A 13,300-nucleotide genomic window follows, 5' to 3' on the forward strand; every position below is an offset into this window, starting at 1 on the left:
TTCATTGTAACCCATTCTTGTTTCATGGATATAGCATCTCTCTAAATCTCTGAATATTTATTAGATTTTATAAATATTCTTTTCTTTCCTAGATTATTCCGTGGAGGTTTTTTGTTCATCTTTATCTTTTTCTTCCATACTACCGATTCTCTTCATATACCTTGTTTTGCTCACTCATATTTTAAGAAGAAAGACTATATAGAGAATGATATAGGTTTTCTTTACTGTTGTATAAGACAGTTGTCCCCCTAAGTTTCTCCAATAACACCCAGTGTTATTGCAGTGGAGTGGAGTGGGGTGAGATATTTCCTTTCAAAGGCTTCAGTTTGGAATAAGTGGGTAAAAAGTCTTATTGGCAGGGTAAGGGTTTTCCAAATCCAGAATAAGTGCAATTACTCTGGGGGACCAGTATCCTTCCTTGAATCCTGAGCTTTCTTCCAACATCTTCTGTCACTTATTTACAGGAAACATCACCACCACCACCCCCATCATTTTTTTGTTTTATTTTGCCTGGAGATAAGAAACCTTCAATTAATTTTCTGTTTTTAGTCTTACTTATAATTCTTTTCCTCCTTAGGATGTCTCAGTTCTGAACCTTAAGTCTGCCTAGTGTTCCACTGGGCAGATTAACAGCATTTACTTCCTCTGAAGCTCTGAAAATTGTGTATTCCTGGCTGTCATTTTTTCCATTATTTCATTTTTCAGAAATAACTTTTGTGTTATATTAACAATGTTTTCTCAGAGAATATAGTTGTCCACAGTGTGTCCCCAATTTATCTTCTTGGACTAGAACTAGACATAGGGGTTTAAAGTTTTAATATTTATTTGATTTTTTTAAAGGATGGATCAACAGTTACCAAAATAATAGTCTTTACTAGGTTAAGTACTCTAATTTCTTTCTTTTTTTTTATTCACAAGACATAGGGTCTAAGTTTAATTTTTATTTTCTTTAGCTTTTTAAACTATTATTGAAAAAGCACAATGTACCAATATGGAACTATAGAACAAGTTGAAATATTTACAGAGAAAAAAAAGATTACATTTCCAACCATATATGTAAATAATAAAGAACACATATGCACTTATATAAATCTATATTTAAATAGTTTATTTTCATTAGAATTCTCAAATAAAAATTGTAATGTTTGACAAAATTACCACCAACTAGTAAAGCCATAATGGTAGGTAGTACTGAATTTGAAATTGTGTAAATACTAAAAGAAAAAAAAGGACTCTATTAATTAAATCCATATGTCTGAATCAGGTGAAATACCTGTTAAATAGGCTTATAAAATAATACATAAACCAATATAAGTTTTTCATCTCCCAATTATTATTCTCATTACTAATAGAACCAAATTTTAAAATTGACTTATGACATTGTTAGATTTAAGTATTCTTTGGAGAGCTCAGTATTTCATGAGATAAACTTTTTCTGATATCTGAGTTAACTTCTTCTAACAGTAGAGGTTCTGAAACATATCTAACTTAACAATGTACTTTAAGATGATAGGATGTAAAAAGGAAAGTAATAAAAGTGTTATCAAAATATTAAAATTAGCATGATGCTACTTTCTTTCATTCTTTAGATTTTCTTCACTTAGGTAAATAAGTAAAGCTCTCCAAACTGAACTATTGGTAACTCTGTTTTCCACAGAAAGTTTCCAAGGATTGAGTTTTCTGATAACGGCACCTAAGATTACCTGGCTCTAGTACAGGCTGCTCATTTTACAGATAGCCAAGGGAGAAATTCAGTGGAAGTTATTGCCCCTCTGTTACACAATAATTCAGCAAGACTGGAAATCTGTTATTTAGGAAATAATTTTTGCTTGCTGTTGAGGTTACAGAGCAATAAATGGCTCCTTTCTGTATCCTTAAAGTTTACCCAGAACATTTATGTGGCCATATTTTTGCCCTGTGTACTTATGTATGAGTTAAATCTTCATGACTGTACCACATTTACATTAAGCCCTTTTTCTTATTTCCCTATCTTCTGAAAGTACTTTTTCTTTCTCTCTTTTATGATGTTTCTGTTTTCATATCTCCTGCCTGGAGTATCTCCATTTAGCAGCCACCTACGCTGAAGACAGTTCAAAAGCAAAAAGATAATCCAGGGTTAAATACTTGCTTTTATTTTCAGTTACAGAAAAAAACAGATTTCCTTTTACGTTAGTACTTTGTAAGTAATAAAATAGCATGAAAATTTCACATATTTGTGCTTATTTAAAGCTTAAATGACATAGTTTGTTCAAGTTAGTACCTGAAAATATTTCATGTTTTTCATTGTGAGTCTTGAAAATTATATAGATTTCAATTAGTTTACTCAAGAAAAAATTAGCAAGCATACTTTATCTTTAGTTTGGTTTTAGGATTTCAATATTGCCAGGGATTTCAAATGCCTCTAAAGGATAAAAAACTAAGTACAAGGAATGATAGTTATGTTAGATATAACATGCTCAACAGTTCTTACATACATAATATGTTAGATAGAAAATATTTCATACTTTTAATTCCATGTTATTGTATAGATTAGAGCAATTGAGCAGTTCTACGTGGGCAAGCAAAAATGTTCTTAAAGGAAAAGAATATATATATATGTGTATATATATATATATATATTTTAGTGCAGAAAGTTTGTTTCAATATTTAATCCAATTTCTTTAATAATTTAGACTTTTGCTGTTTCTGGACATTTTGGTTTAATATTTTGATAACCTATAAAAACCACTGGTTTTATGGAAATAATAATATTTTTAGAATTAATGCTAAGAATACTTTATAGAAATTTTATTTTTCCATATGTTAATTAAAAAATAACACTTTAAAATGAATTATAATATGGACTCTCCAAATATATTTTTAGGTATTTTTCAGATTTCCATTTTTCAAGTCCTTTCTACAGTTATAAAGATAAAGAACACATTCTTTTCACATATTTATTTTATCTTCCACAGTTGTTGGTCTATTCAGGTTCCAGAAAAATCACAAATGACTAAAGTGAAAGACATTATTCGATTATGGTTTACATTTTAAATTTGAAATGTCACAAATGTGTTTCTTTTATAAAAGTCTTCATACGTAAGCATTCCAAATACAACTTATTTACAAAAGAGGGGAGAAATACATTGTAATGAATACAAATAGATAGTAAAAACAGACAAAAGAAGAACCTATGTAAATAAAAACATCCTCCGTAGAGAACACCCATTGGCAAACATTGCCTGGGTCTGTTACATGAAGCAGTCTTATGTTAAGGGAAAGCACAGAGAGCAGAGAAGCGTGGTGTAAGAGAAAAGCTGAGATCTAGCCTGACCTTGGGGCCCCATGGCCACCGTTTGCCTGCTGTGGGTATGGCCAGCTCACTAACACGGGCCAAGCCTTAGCTTGAAAAATGACCTATTTAACAGTTCTGTTTGTATTCAATGAGAAAATACTTCCAAAATTGTTTGGATAACTATAAAGGGCAAAATATATACAAAGTATTATTAGGAAAACATATGCTTAACTACAAAAGAGGAATTATGGAGGAAGATAAGGGAAAATGTACACAAAAATAAAATTAGAAAAGGTAAAATGTTTTTAAATTAAAGTAATTTTAAAAGTAATTTTGGTGTGAAGATAAGAATATATGTGTGTTTAGTTTTGATGTTTGGAATTAGCATAGTAGTGTAATTAATTACAGATTTTGATTTATCATTTGATTCCATAAATTGCCTTGAGTAAAATAATTTTTTTATTTTATAAAAAAGGAAATATTTTACTACTTTCTTGCAAAAGCTTTAAAGACTTAGACTAACACAGTAAGTAGAGATGTGATTACCAAGATACTGTGTTTTGAATTGTAACTTCTTTTTTTAAAATTTCCGTTGAGAATTTCTAAACTGTCCCTCATTTTGCCATGCTGAGACAATTTAACCATACCATGCCCTGGCTTTTGGCATAAAAAAGTAGACCAAAATTTGGTGACATGAAATAACTGTTGTCCCATCTTCAAAATGACAATACCCCATTTTAACTGCTTTTTTGTGCTGTGGTCCAGGACCCAATGTAGGCTCTGCTTTACCTAGAAGCATCATCTTTCTCTATAGTTACTAAGTAAACATGGTCAATTAAGCAAAGGAGAAGGCATCACACATAAGAAAAAGATAAAAACTTTCATTTCTGTGACAGAACAGAGCTGCCACGCTGCAGGTGACGCTGCCTCTGATTGAGGAATGTGGTGGTGCGGGTGAACCTGAGTGGTGTGTGTTTGCGTGCAGCAATAACACGGAGAGAGAGGACTAGCTATTTCTCCTCTACTGACTGCATGGCCCATTTCTACTACACCACTCTGTGCCATGTGGACCACATTTGTTGACATGGCTGGCCAGACGCCTGCTGTTGAAGTGTGTCCAGCCATGTGGCTCATCTTCACCAACCACTTTGTTTTTGTTGCACTTTTAACCAGATTTTTGTGGCTAATGATGATATAAACACTATGGTAGAGGAGATGCCAGTGGACTACTGTGCTTTTCCCAGTGAGAATTTTTTAAAATTAATGTATTTTACAAAGTTTTCTATCTATCTGAAGCTTCATGATACTTAGAATAGGTCTGGAAGAAAAAGAAAGTGTAAGAAAACAACAATAATGAACTATCAAGTAAATAACATAAGGAATTATAAGAAAAGACATCAGGAAGAAGGGTTACCAGAGATATAAAGTAAAGCATGCAATTTGTTGACAGTGATTTTCATGGCTCTTCTGCTGATTTTTTATTTTCCTTTCAACCATCCTTTCCTCAGTCCCAGTAACCATAGTTATATAGTCATGGACTCAGCACACTTCCTATACTCCAACACTCATTTTCACATGAGTCTATTAAGTCCCTTTTTGGCTGTAACTCCCTCTTAAAAATGAACTGTTTTTCATGTAAATTAGCTCTGTGATACTGTATTGTCCCACACAATTCACACAAAGAGACTAGACTAGAATAGAAGACCATTTAGTGAACAGGTAACTGATCGCATCTTTGTTAGTTTAGTAGAAGGCTGGACAATGAATAAATGTTCAATAAGTATTTGGTGAATTGAGTTGAATTGAATTGGTAGCATCTCAGACACTAAGGACAGGTACAATGGAGAATGAATAGAATAGTCTGGGAAGCTGAAGAAACTGTCAGGATTCAAAATATGAGCAAAGATATAATCAAACCTTAAGGGAAGAAATGGAGGCCATGACATTTTGATGCTATATCAGTTATTTCTTTCTAAATTACAACTGTATTAAGATGATGTAGCTTAAACAATAACGATCTTATGTGCTCACAAATTTATGGATCAATAACTCTGGCTGAGTTCAGCTGGGTAGTTCTTCTGTAACTCTTACTGGGGTCAGTCGTGTGACTGCAATCATTGAGCTGTTCAACTGGGTTTGAAAAGTGTAAGATGGCATCACTTGCATGTCAAGCAATTGTTGATGTCTGCTGGCTAAACCACATGTCTTCAGGAGACTAACTCAGACTCTTCACATGGCAGGTGCATTCCAAGAAAATAACTAAGGCACAAAGCACAGCACTTTTCAAGTCTTTGGTATGTCATTGGCCAAGGTTCCATTGACCAAAGTAAGTCCCGTGGACAAGTTCAAAGTCAGTGTGAAGGAAATGATACAAAGGTTATGATAAAAGAAGCATGATTCGTTAAGGCATATTAATATACCAATTTTCACAGTTCCTATATTGTATGATAATAGTGACATTGGTTGTTGATCCTATTTTCCATAAAGGAAATTGATAGGACTTGGAATTAGTATAGCTAAAATTCTAATCCAACAGGTTACCTGTTACTTACTAGCTAGCTTCTCTTAACCTGTCTTTCTAGTAGTGCTTCTGAGAGTTCAATTTTACCAGCCATAAATTTGCCTACGAACCTGAAATAATAGTGGCAGCTCTCCCTTATGATATGTATTTTATTAAATTGGGTTCACTACATTATAGTGCATTCTAGATAGGGAAAACACAGCGGTGGCAGTATTTGAAAGGTTTAAATTGATTGCTCACACTCATTGGTGTACATTGTTCCAGGGATACACTGGGATGATAACTAATAAATGAAAAACAGATGTTTAAGGAACATAATTTTGTGGAGGTAAACGAGTATCTTGTCAGGGAAGGGAGAAGTTACCCCACATATCAGCATCATCACCCAGCTCTGCTGGAGGGGTAAACAGTTTTGTCAATCAGTCAAAAGTTGTTGAATAAATATAGTTTGTGCAGAGTTACTGGATCTCCTAAATGCCACCAACTGAGGGAGCCTGTACTCCATCGATGGTCTCTCCTGGACCATAGTGCTCCGCAAAATGTTAACATGCTGCACTAAATCATGCGGTCACCTCTGAGCTTGTTCAACAAACACACTTGAAAAGGGGCACCAGATCTTTTCAGGGACCTGTAATTTGTTGGAGCTAGAAAGAGCTGAATTTGAAAAGTACAGCTTCCCTGCTGTAGAGATCAAATCCATTGTCCAAGCTGTGTTTTGTTAACTTTGTACATAGGATCTTCTTTAGCAACTCGGGAGACACAGCTGCTCTTTACATCCAGAAGTGAAAGAAATGAGTCTGAATGGAATATGTGGCTCTGCTGAAAATGAAGCATTCGCTTTACTGAAGGAATTGGGGCTCAATCCGGCATGTGCAACTTCTGCCAGAGCTCAAAGTGGAGGGGGAAAAAAGGGAGAAAGCTATATAATTTGCTTGAAGTCATCAAGCACACAAAAACTGCCCCATAGGTGTGAGAAACAAGAAAAACAGTGGTATTTTAATTTCTCTATCTAGATGATTAATTAGTTGACTCAAGAGAATGTGAACGAGGGGATTGCCAATGCTTTCTGAATCACCAGCATTTTTGCAACTGTTTGGATAACGTAGTTGCTTCTGTGTTACCCATCAAGGAAAGATTAGAAAATCTGGATATTTGATCTGCATGTGCTTCTTTTGTGTCCACAGGGAATCTACTGTTGCAATAAATTTAGAACCTATGTTTGATAGTTTCAAATCCTTTGGGGAAGCATAAACAAAAGGGCAGGAATCACAAAGCACTGCCTAAGGAAAGGATTCTCTTTGTGTTACAGTAGTGCCTCTTAATTCTATCTACATGAGTCTGTGCATTTTCTGAGTGTACTTGGGTTTGGCTCTAAAGGCAAGTGAGAGTATGAGAGAGACCTGAATATAAGGGAACAATGTCATAAAAACAAATCAGCCAAACTAATCCATCTGATTGAGTGTTTTCCTTCCTTGCTTCCCATGTTTTTACTTTATTTCTATTTTGATGCTATGTTTCACTCAATGCTGAACAAATGTTAAATGCTGGCTGTTACTATTATTAAAGTCTATTTTAGGACATATTTTCTGTATCTCATTACTGATATGTTAGGATCAAAGATAAATCATTCTAATTTTATTTAATGAATTAAAAAAAAAGAACAAAAAACATGAGACTACTTAACTGAGAAGCCTTTTGAGACATTTCCAAAACCTGTCTGCATACATGAAGGATTCTAGTAAGGACTTTTTTCTCCACACAAAAAAGTGGAAAACTTCACAGAAAGGCTATCCTTTGGAGTGTTTACTTCTCCACTTATTAACCAGCCGAAACCAATATTTAGAAATACTTAGAAATGATTTTATTTTACGAACAATTTGTATATCCTCCTTGAACTCTTACTTTCATTCCCATCTTCCCAGTCATCATGCCTCCCATCTCGTAGTCTTTTCATGTCTTATCTCTACTGTCCTTCCTCTCCTGCCACTTTTTAAAAACGTTTGTTTTCATTCAGGAGAAAATATTTCTTTTACTTAGTTAGTTATTTACAATAGAGTAAAGGGGTGTATAATAATATGCGGGACACAAATAAAAAATTTTGTTTGGGGGGGAAAGGGTGTTTCCCTCCAATTCAAAGCAAAGCCATCAGCAACACTCATTGCAAATACGGAATCTAATCACTTAGCACGTTATAAGAGCAAAAATAAGCTTCCCCATATTTCAGAAATTGACTCACACTCTTCATATTTTATCCTCAATAATGTATGCATTTTCCAGCTGGCGAAGTCTGCAATCTTTCTGCATTTTGGACTTTTGTCACTCTATTCAGCCAGGCAGGAGAAGCCCCTGTGTAGCAAGCTCTTTGCACTGCAGGCATAGCATCTGTGAAGGAGTCACTGACATCTGATGATTCAAATTGCAGAAATGATCCAGGACAAATTATGAACGTCTGGGTAGTGCCCAAAGATTCTGAGCTGAAATGACTTTGCCCTTGGAGCCTTGCAGATTTGGGTGAACTCTTGGGGCCACAAGCTTTCCTGTGCACAGCCTCCTCAGGACATTGCCCCACAGGTTCTATTCTCTGTGTCAGCTACCATCCTGGCCAGCTGAGTGCCAATTTAGCCTTCCTGGGTCTGAAATGAAAAGGAAGTGGTTCAAGTTTTAGCTTACAAACCCGCAAGGCAATTGGAGCTCTCTTTGAAATGTAAAACAGTCCTCTATCAGGCGCTGCTTAAGGCATCATCCAACTATCAAAGTCAAAGATGATTTGATAGAACTTTACAAATCCCCATAATCTATGGTAAGTAGTAGTAGCTAAGGCTTTGGCTCTGAGTTTGCACGTAGGGCAGAAGCAGGAGGATAATTTATCCAACTTTAGGGTAATGAAGTGTTAACAAAAACCACATGAAGCTATTATTACAACCACAGGCCACAGACTGCTAAGAGGGTAAACTCTCTAGAGATGTACCTATTTTCAAGGAATCTTGCATCTCAGCTTACCTGAAGGCATTTGCTAAACACAAGGTGATGCAGCCGAAAGACCATGATTCATTAGCCCTAATGAACAATGCTGAGCATATTGTCTCTAAAATATAACCCGCTGACATTGATATATATGTACTTTAACTCATTCGTCCCAACTTTATTAGGTACATATGTCTGCAGCAGACACAAATGAAACATTCTGCAACTAGGCTCGAAGCCAAAAACTAATTTATTCTTTAATGTGCTAGTGATTACTTGGTGGTTCCTTGAGCAGAGATGACAGGTCTGAGCTAATGGAGTTGTACTGTAAGTTAATATAAATCATGACAGAGCAATTAATTACAGAAACCACTGCAAATCCCTTTGTTAGTTTTCCCCATCACCAGAAGGATTTAATAATATTCATTTTGTTAAGTTCCAGTGACATTTACAAGTCTTAAACCATTTTTAATCAAATCAATATCACTGGCTGCTAAATTTAGTTGTGCTTTGCTTGCAAAGTCTTGGAATACATCTATACGAACGTTTCCTATCTTCTGTTCAAATGAATCATGCTGGATACCCATACTTGCTCTTCATTTGTTTATGTTGAATAATTGGGATCTGAGAAAAAAGTTAAGACCCAGAGAACCCTGACTATCAGCAAGAATGAATTAGCAGGTAGAGGAGGAAATCCATAAATCAGTGATTTCACTTGCCTCATTGTATCTAATGTCCTTCATCAATTTCCCCAACTGGTCTAAAAAAATACTTCGTGATCACAGAACTAAATTCACATTTCCGTAGATTTTTTCAAGTGTGACAGGTTAAGAAAAGAAAGATGACACCTGGGCACTCAGGCAATATCTTTTTATACTAAAAGGCTGTAATACCCATTCAAACGCCACCTCAGCTTAATCTCTGGGTGTTCTTTGTTCTTTAGACATCAACAGTCAACATCTCTTTTTAAAATTGGATAAGTAGAAATGCTAAATCATCTCGGCAAAGAATAATAAACAATTCTTAATCAGGAATTGATTGCATTATAGATTTTTGGAACAAAATAACCTGCTGTTCCTGGATGGCTGTGTTACTAGATCAATATCAAGTCCTGTTTTGTTTCTTTTTTTCCCCCCTGTAAAAGCTCTATCTCTGGAAAGAGCACAGCTCCCTCAGTAATGTGCTTTGCACATATTCAGTAGATTTTCTGTGTGTGTTTTACCTTTTATATTTGTCATGCTCCTGAAATACTCAGCACTTTGAGCTTTCTGCTATGATCATTTCTGTTCCTCTTCACTTTCTTACCAGATTATAAACTCCTGTAGGACAGGGACCTTGCTTTACCCATTTTCGTCTATAATATAGATACCTAGGAAGGGTATTTTCACATGATATTGCTCAAAAATGTTCAGTAGCCAGATGAACATATGCTACCCAGATGGGAGAGTGAGGAGGGTGTAAAACTCAAATTAGTTATAACTTGTAAGAGCTGTGGAAGAATAGGCTGGATGCAGGAAAATATTGTTAACCTGGGGGAGATATTTTAGGCCTGAAGTTTACAGTGAAAATCAACTTTACTGAAGGCTGGCAAGGAGACCAGCCCTTGGGGGTAGCTTGATAACCAGGGCAGAAAAGCTAATGGTATCTGTACTTTTGTAAAAGTCCAGTCCTGTCTCATGCTTGCAGCCCCAGAAGCTGTGAGGTCGCCCAAAGAAGCCTGAGTTGAGAGTCAGGGTCTGCATTGCACCTGACCTCTGAGCTTTGTGACCTTAAATGAACGTAGTGATGGCTTTTGACCTTGGAGAAGTCACCTGCGCCTTTCTAAGATCTAATTTCCTTAACTTTATAGTAAGGATAAGCAGTGCCTGTGTTTCATAGTTGTGAGGATTAGAAGAGATGGCATGTATGAAACTGACTGGCACAGAGTAGTTGCTGAGCCCTCCTTCCAGAAGGCTTGTGATTTGGCAACCATGGCAAAAAGGAGATCATTTAAAGCTTTTTAAGCTGGAGGACACAAATGGAAGAGATGGATGAGAAACATATTTCTTTTTGTTGTTGTTGTTATTTAGTGTTGTATGAATCTGATCAGTGTGAACCTTTCTTTAGCTGTGGGTCTTGGTTTCCAATAAGGGGGCCAAATTCCCTCTTTCTTTTCAAGGGAAAAATTAGTGTGAAGTGTGTTGCTTTTCACATGTGCCAAGATCAAGAGTTATGAACATCATCCATTCAAGAAAGCAGGATGGGGAAGTTATTTTTCATATAACCAAACCCCAGAGCCCCTCAAGTCCCCTTTCAAGATAAAATTGTTAGAAGACTCTTTTCCTTGTTCACTTGAGACTTTATTTTGATACAAGTGGCTAAAGAACTTACATGTACCTTTAATTTTAGAAGGGAGATGAACTGTTTTTAAAGATTATAATGTATCTCTAGTAAGCTTAAGTGGTTTATAATATTCCCATGTATATCTAAGGAGCCAGAACACAGTTTGTAAATTTTTTTTTTAGCAAAATTAAAGACTTGGGGCAAGATGATTTCTACTAATATTACTACTATCACTATTTCTACCACTATTACTATTACTACTTTCATTATTACTACTAGTTTCTGCTGAAACCTACATTTATTGAGCACTTACTATGACGTAAAATTTTCTCATATATTAACATATGTATCCTCACAGCCACCCTCTCATGTAAGAACTATCATTAGGGAAACTAAGGCACGTTAGTAAGTAGCAGGACTGTGGTTTGAACATAAGCAGTTTGACTCCAGAGTCTATGCTCTTAATAAAAACAGGTCCAAGGCCTTGAGTTCAGCGATGCAGTTTCCAATGGGAAACCGTTGCCTAAGTAACTGCATGACCCTTCAAGTCCCTCCATTTCTCCATGTCTCAGGGGTTTCAGTTGGAAAATGGGAATAAAAACTACTGATGTGAAAACCTTTGATCCTCTTATGGCCCAGTGAAAAGACAAGTGGAATTAGATTCCAATTGTTCCTCGCATCTCTTGAATACTGTTAAGGAGAATCGACTTAATAACCCAGGGCAATATTTTTAAATCTTGACTTCATGGTTTCACCCATGCCTCTTCCTTCCTGCCTGAGCACTGCTCCCTCAGCCTCTCACTCACTTTTTTTTTTTTTAAGGTAGATGAAGCCTTATTTTTATGGAATGACTAGTGTGTGCAACTATCAAGGCTACTCTGGAAAGACAAGAGAGGGGGAGCTTTATATCTTAGTGTCTTCCTCCTTGGACCGAGACTCGCTGATGTCCTCCTTCATGGCCGGAGACACTATTCACAGCATTTGTGTGCTTCCTTGATGTCAGCCCTGCAGGCCTCAGCCAGTCCTCTAGGAGCTTTTCGTGAATCTTGTCAGCCTTTAGCTTGTGGGTGTATTCCATGAGAATCTGCTTGCTTTGAATACACTCCCCTTCATTTCACGTATGGGCTGTGATCCATGTGGCAGTCAATCTTAGGTTCACAGGGTGCCCTGTTCAGCTGGCACAGAATTCTCATCCTCCTCATGCAGGTCACCTTCTTGGGCATGTGAGCACTGGCCATACCCTTTCACTCACCTGTGCCAATATGCCTGCCTTTTGGCAGGCCCAGGTATTTTGCCAGCATCCAGCCTGGGAATGGACAGTCAAGGGCTTCTGGATGATCAACCCATTTTGATCAGCTTCTGGATCTGCTAACAAAAGTTGCCATTGTCTATTTCATTGGTCTCTTTGAGGTCCAACCAGACCTTTTCTTTTATTTTCTTTTGCCACAGTGAAGGACCCTGGAGGTCAGCCTCTTCCAAAGCCTGAGCTTGCTCATGGCTCTTGCTTCAGTCATGGAAGAAAAGCTCATAACATGGCCCTGGATTCTGCCCACAAGTTCATCCTTTAACTCTGGGGTAAGGCACTTAACCTTTGTTCCTCTCTCCATCACCCTTTCCTTGACTACACTATGCCCCAGTCACTTTCTACATATTTTCCCAATTCTTTTTCACAAAAGTCTATAAGCAAAAAAACTAGACCTCTATTTTTGGGTGGGACAGAGGGAGAAGCTAAGTGCACAACAAGAAAACTTCCTGAACAGGTGGGAGTGGGAGGTGGACTGTGGACATTAATTGAAGAGCTGATGTTGCCTCCTAGTCCTGTGGAGCACTAAGGAAGGGATTGATGAAGAAATCACAGTAAGTATTAAAAATAAGGGTCAGGATTTATTTTGTGTCCTTGATGAGACTGGTTTTGAGTGACAAGGGCGTGGTAGGCAGTCATACTCCACTGGACTGTCATCTTCTTGAGGGTAGGGATCTGTTCTTCTTCATTTTTGTATCTGTAAGGCCAAGTACAGTGTTGGCAGAGAGCATTTGAAAGAATAAGTGAAGAAAGATAGAAACTCAGAGAGGGGCATGCTGAATTTGAATTTTCATTCTAACAACTGACCTTTCCATTCTATGAAGGGAGCTATTTAGTAACATTCTCTAGCATATGGATTATCTCTGTCTGTGGCATCTATTCTTTCTCCATCTGTTTAGGAATTTCATCCCTTTTC

The 13,300-nt window shown here is 36.6% G+C and overlaps 1 pseudogene; it reads right to left on the reverse strand.

Annotated features, from left to right (window-relative positions):
- Positions 1 to 11,984: 11,984 nt before the first annotated feature.
- Positions 11,985 to 12,577, reverse strand: LOC150011499 (large ribosomal subunit protein eL19 pseudogene; annotated as a pseudogene).
- Positions 12,578 to 13,300: the final 723 nt, after the last annotated feature.

This window comes from Furipterus horrens, unplaced genomic scaffold, assembly GCF_987537825.1.
Source record: "Furipterus horrens unplaced genomic scaffold, mFurHor1.1.pri manual_scaffold_4, whole genome shotgun sequence".
NCBI classification, from domain to species: Eukaryota; Metazoa; Chordata; class Mammalia; order Chiroptera; family Furipteridae; genus Furipterus; species Furipterus horrens.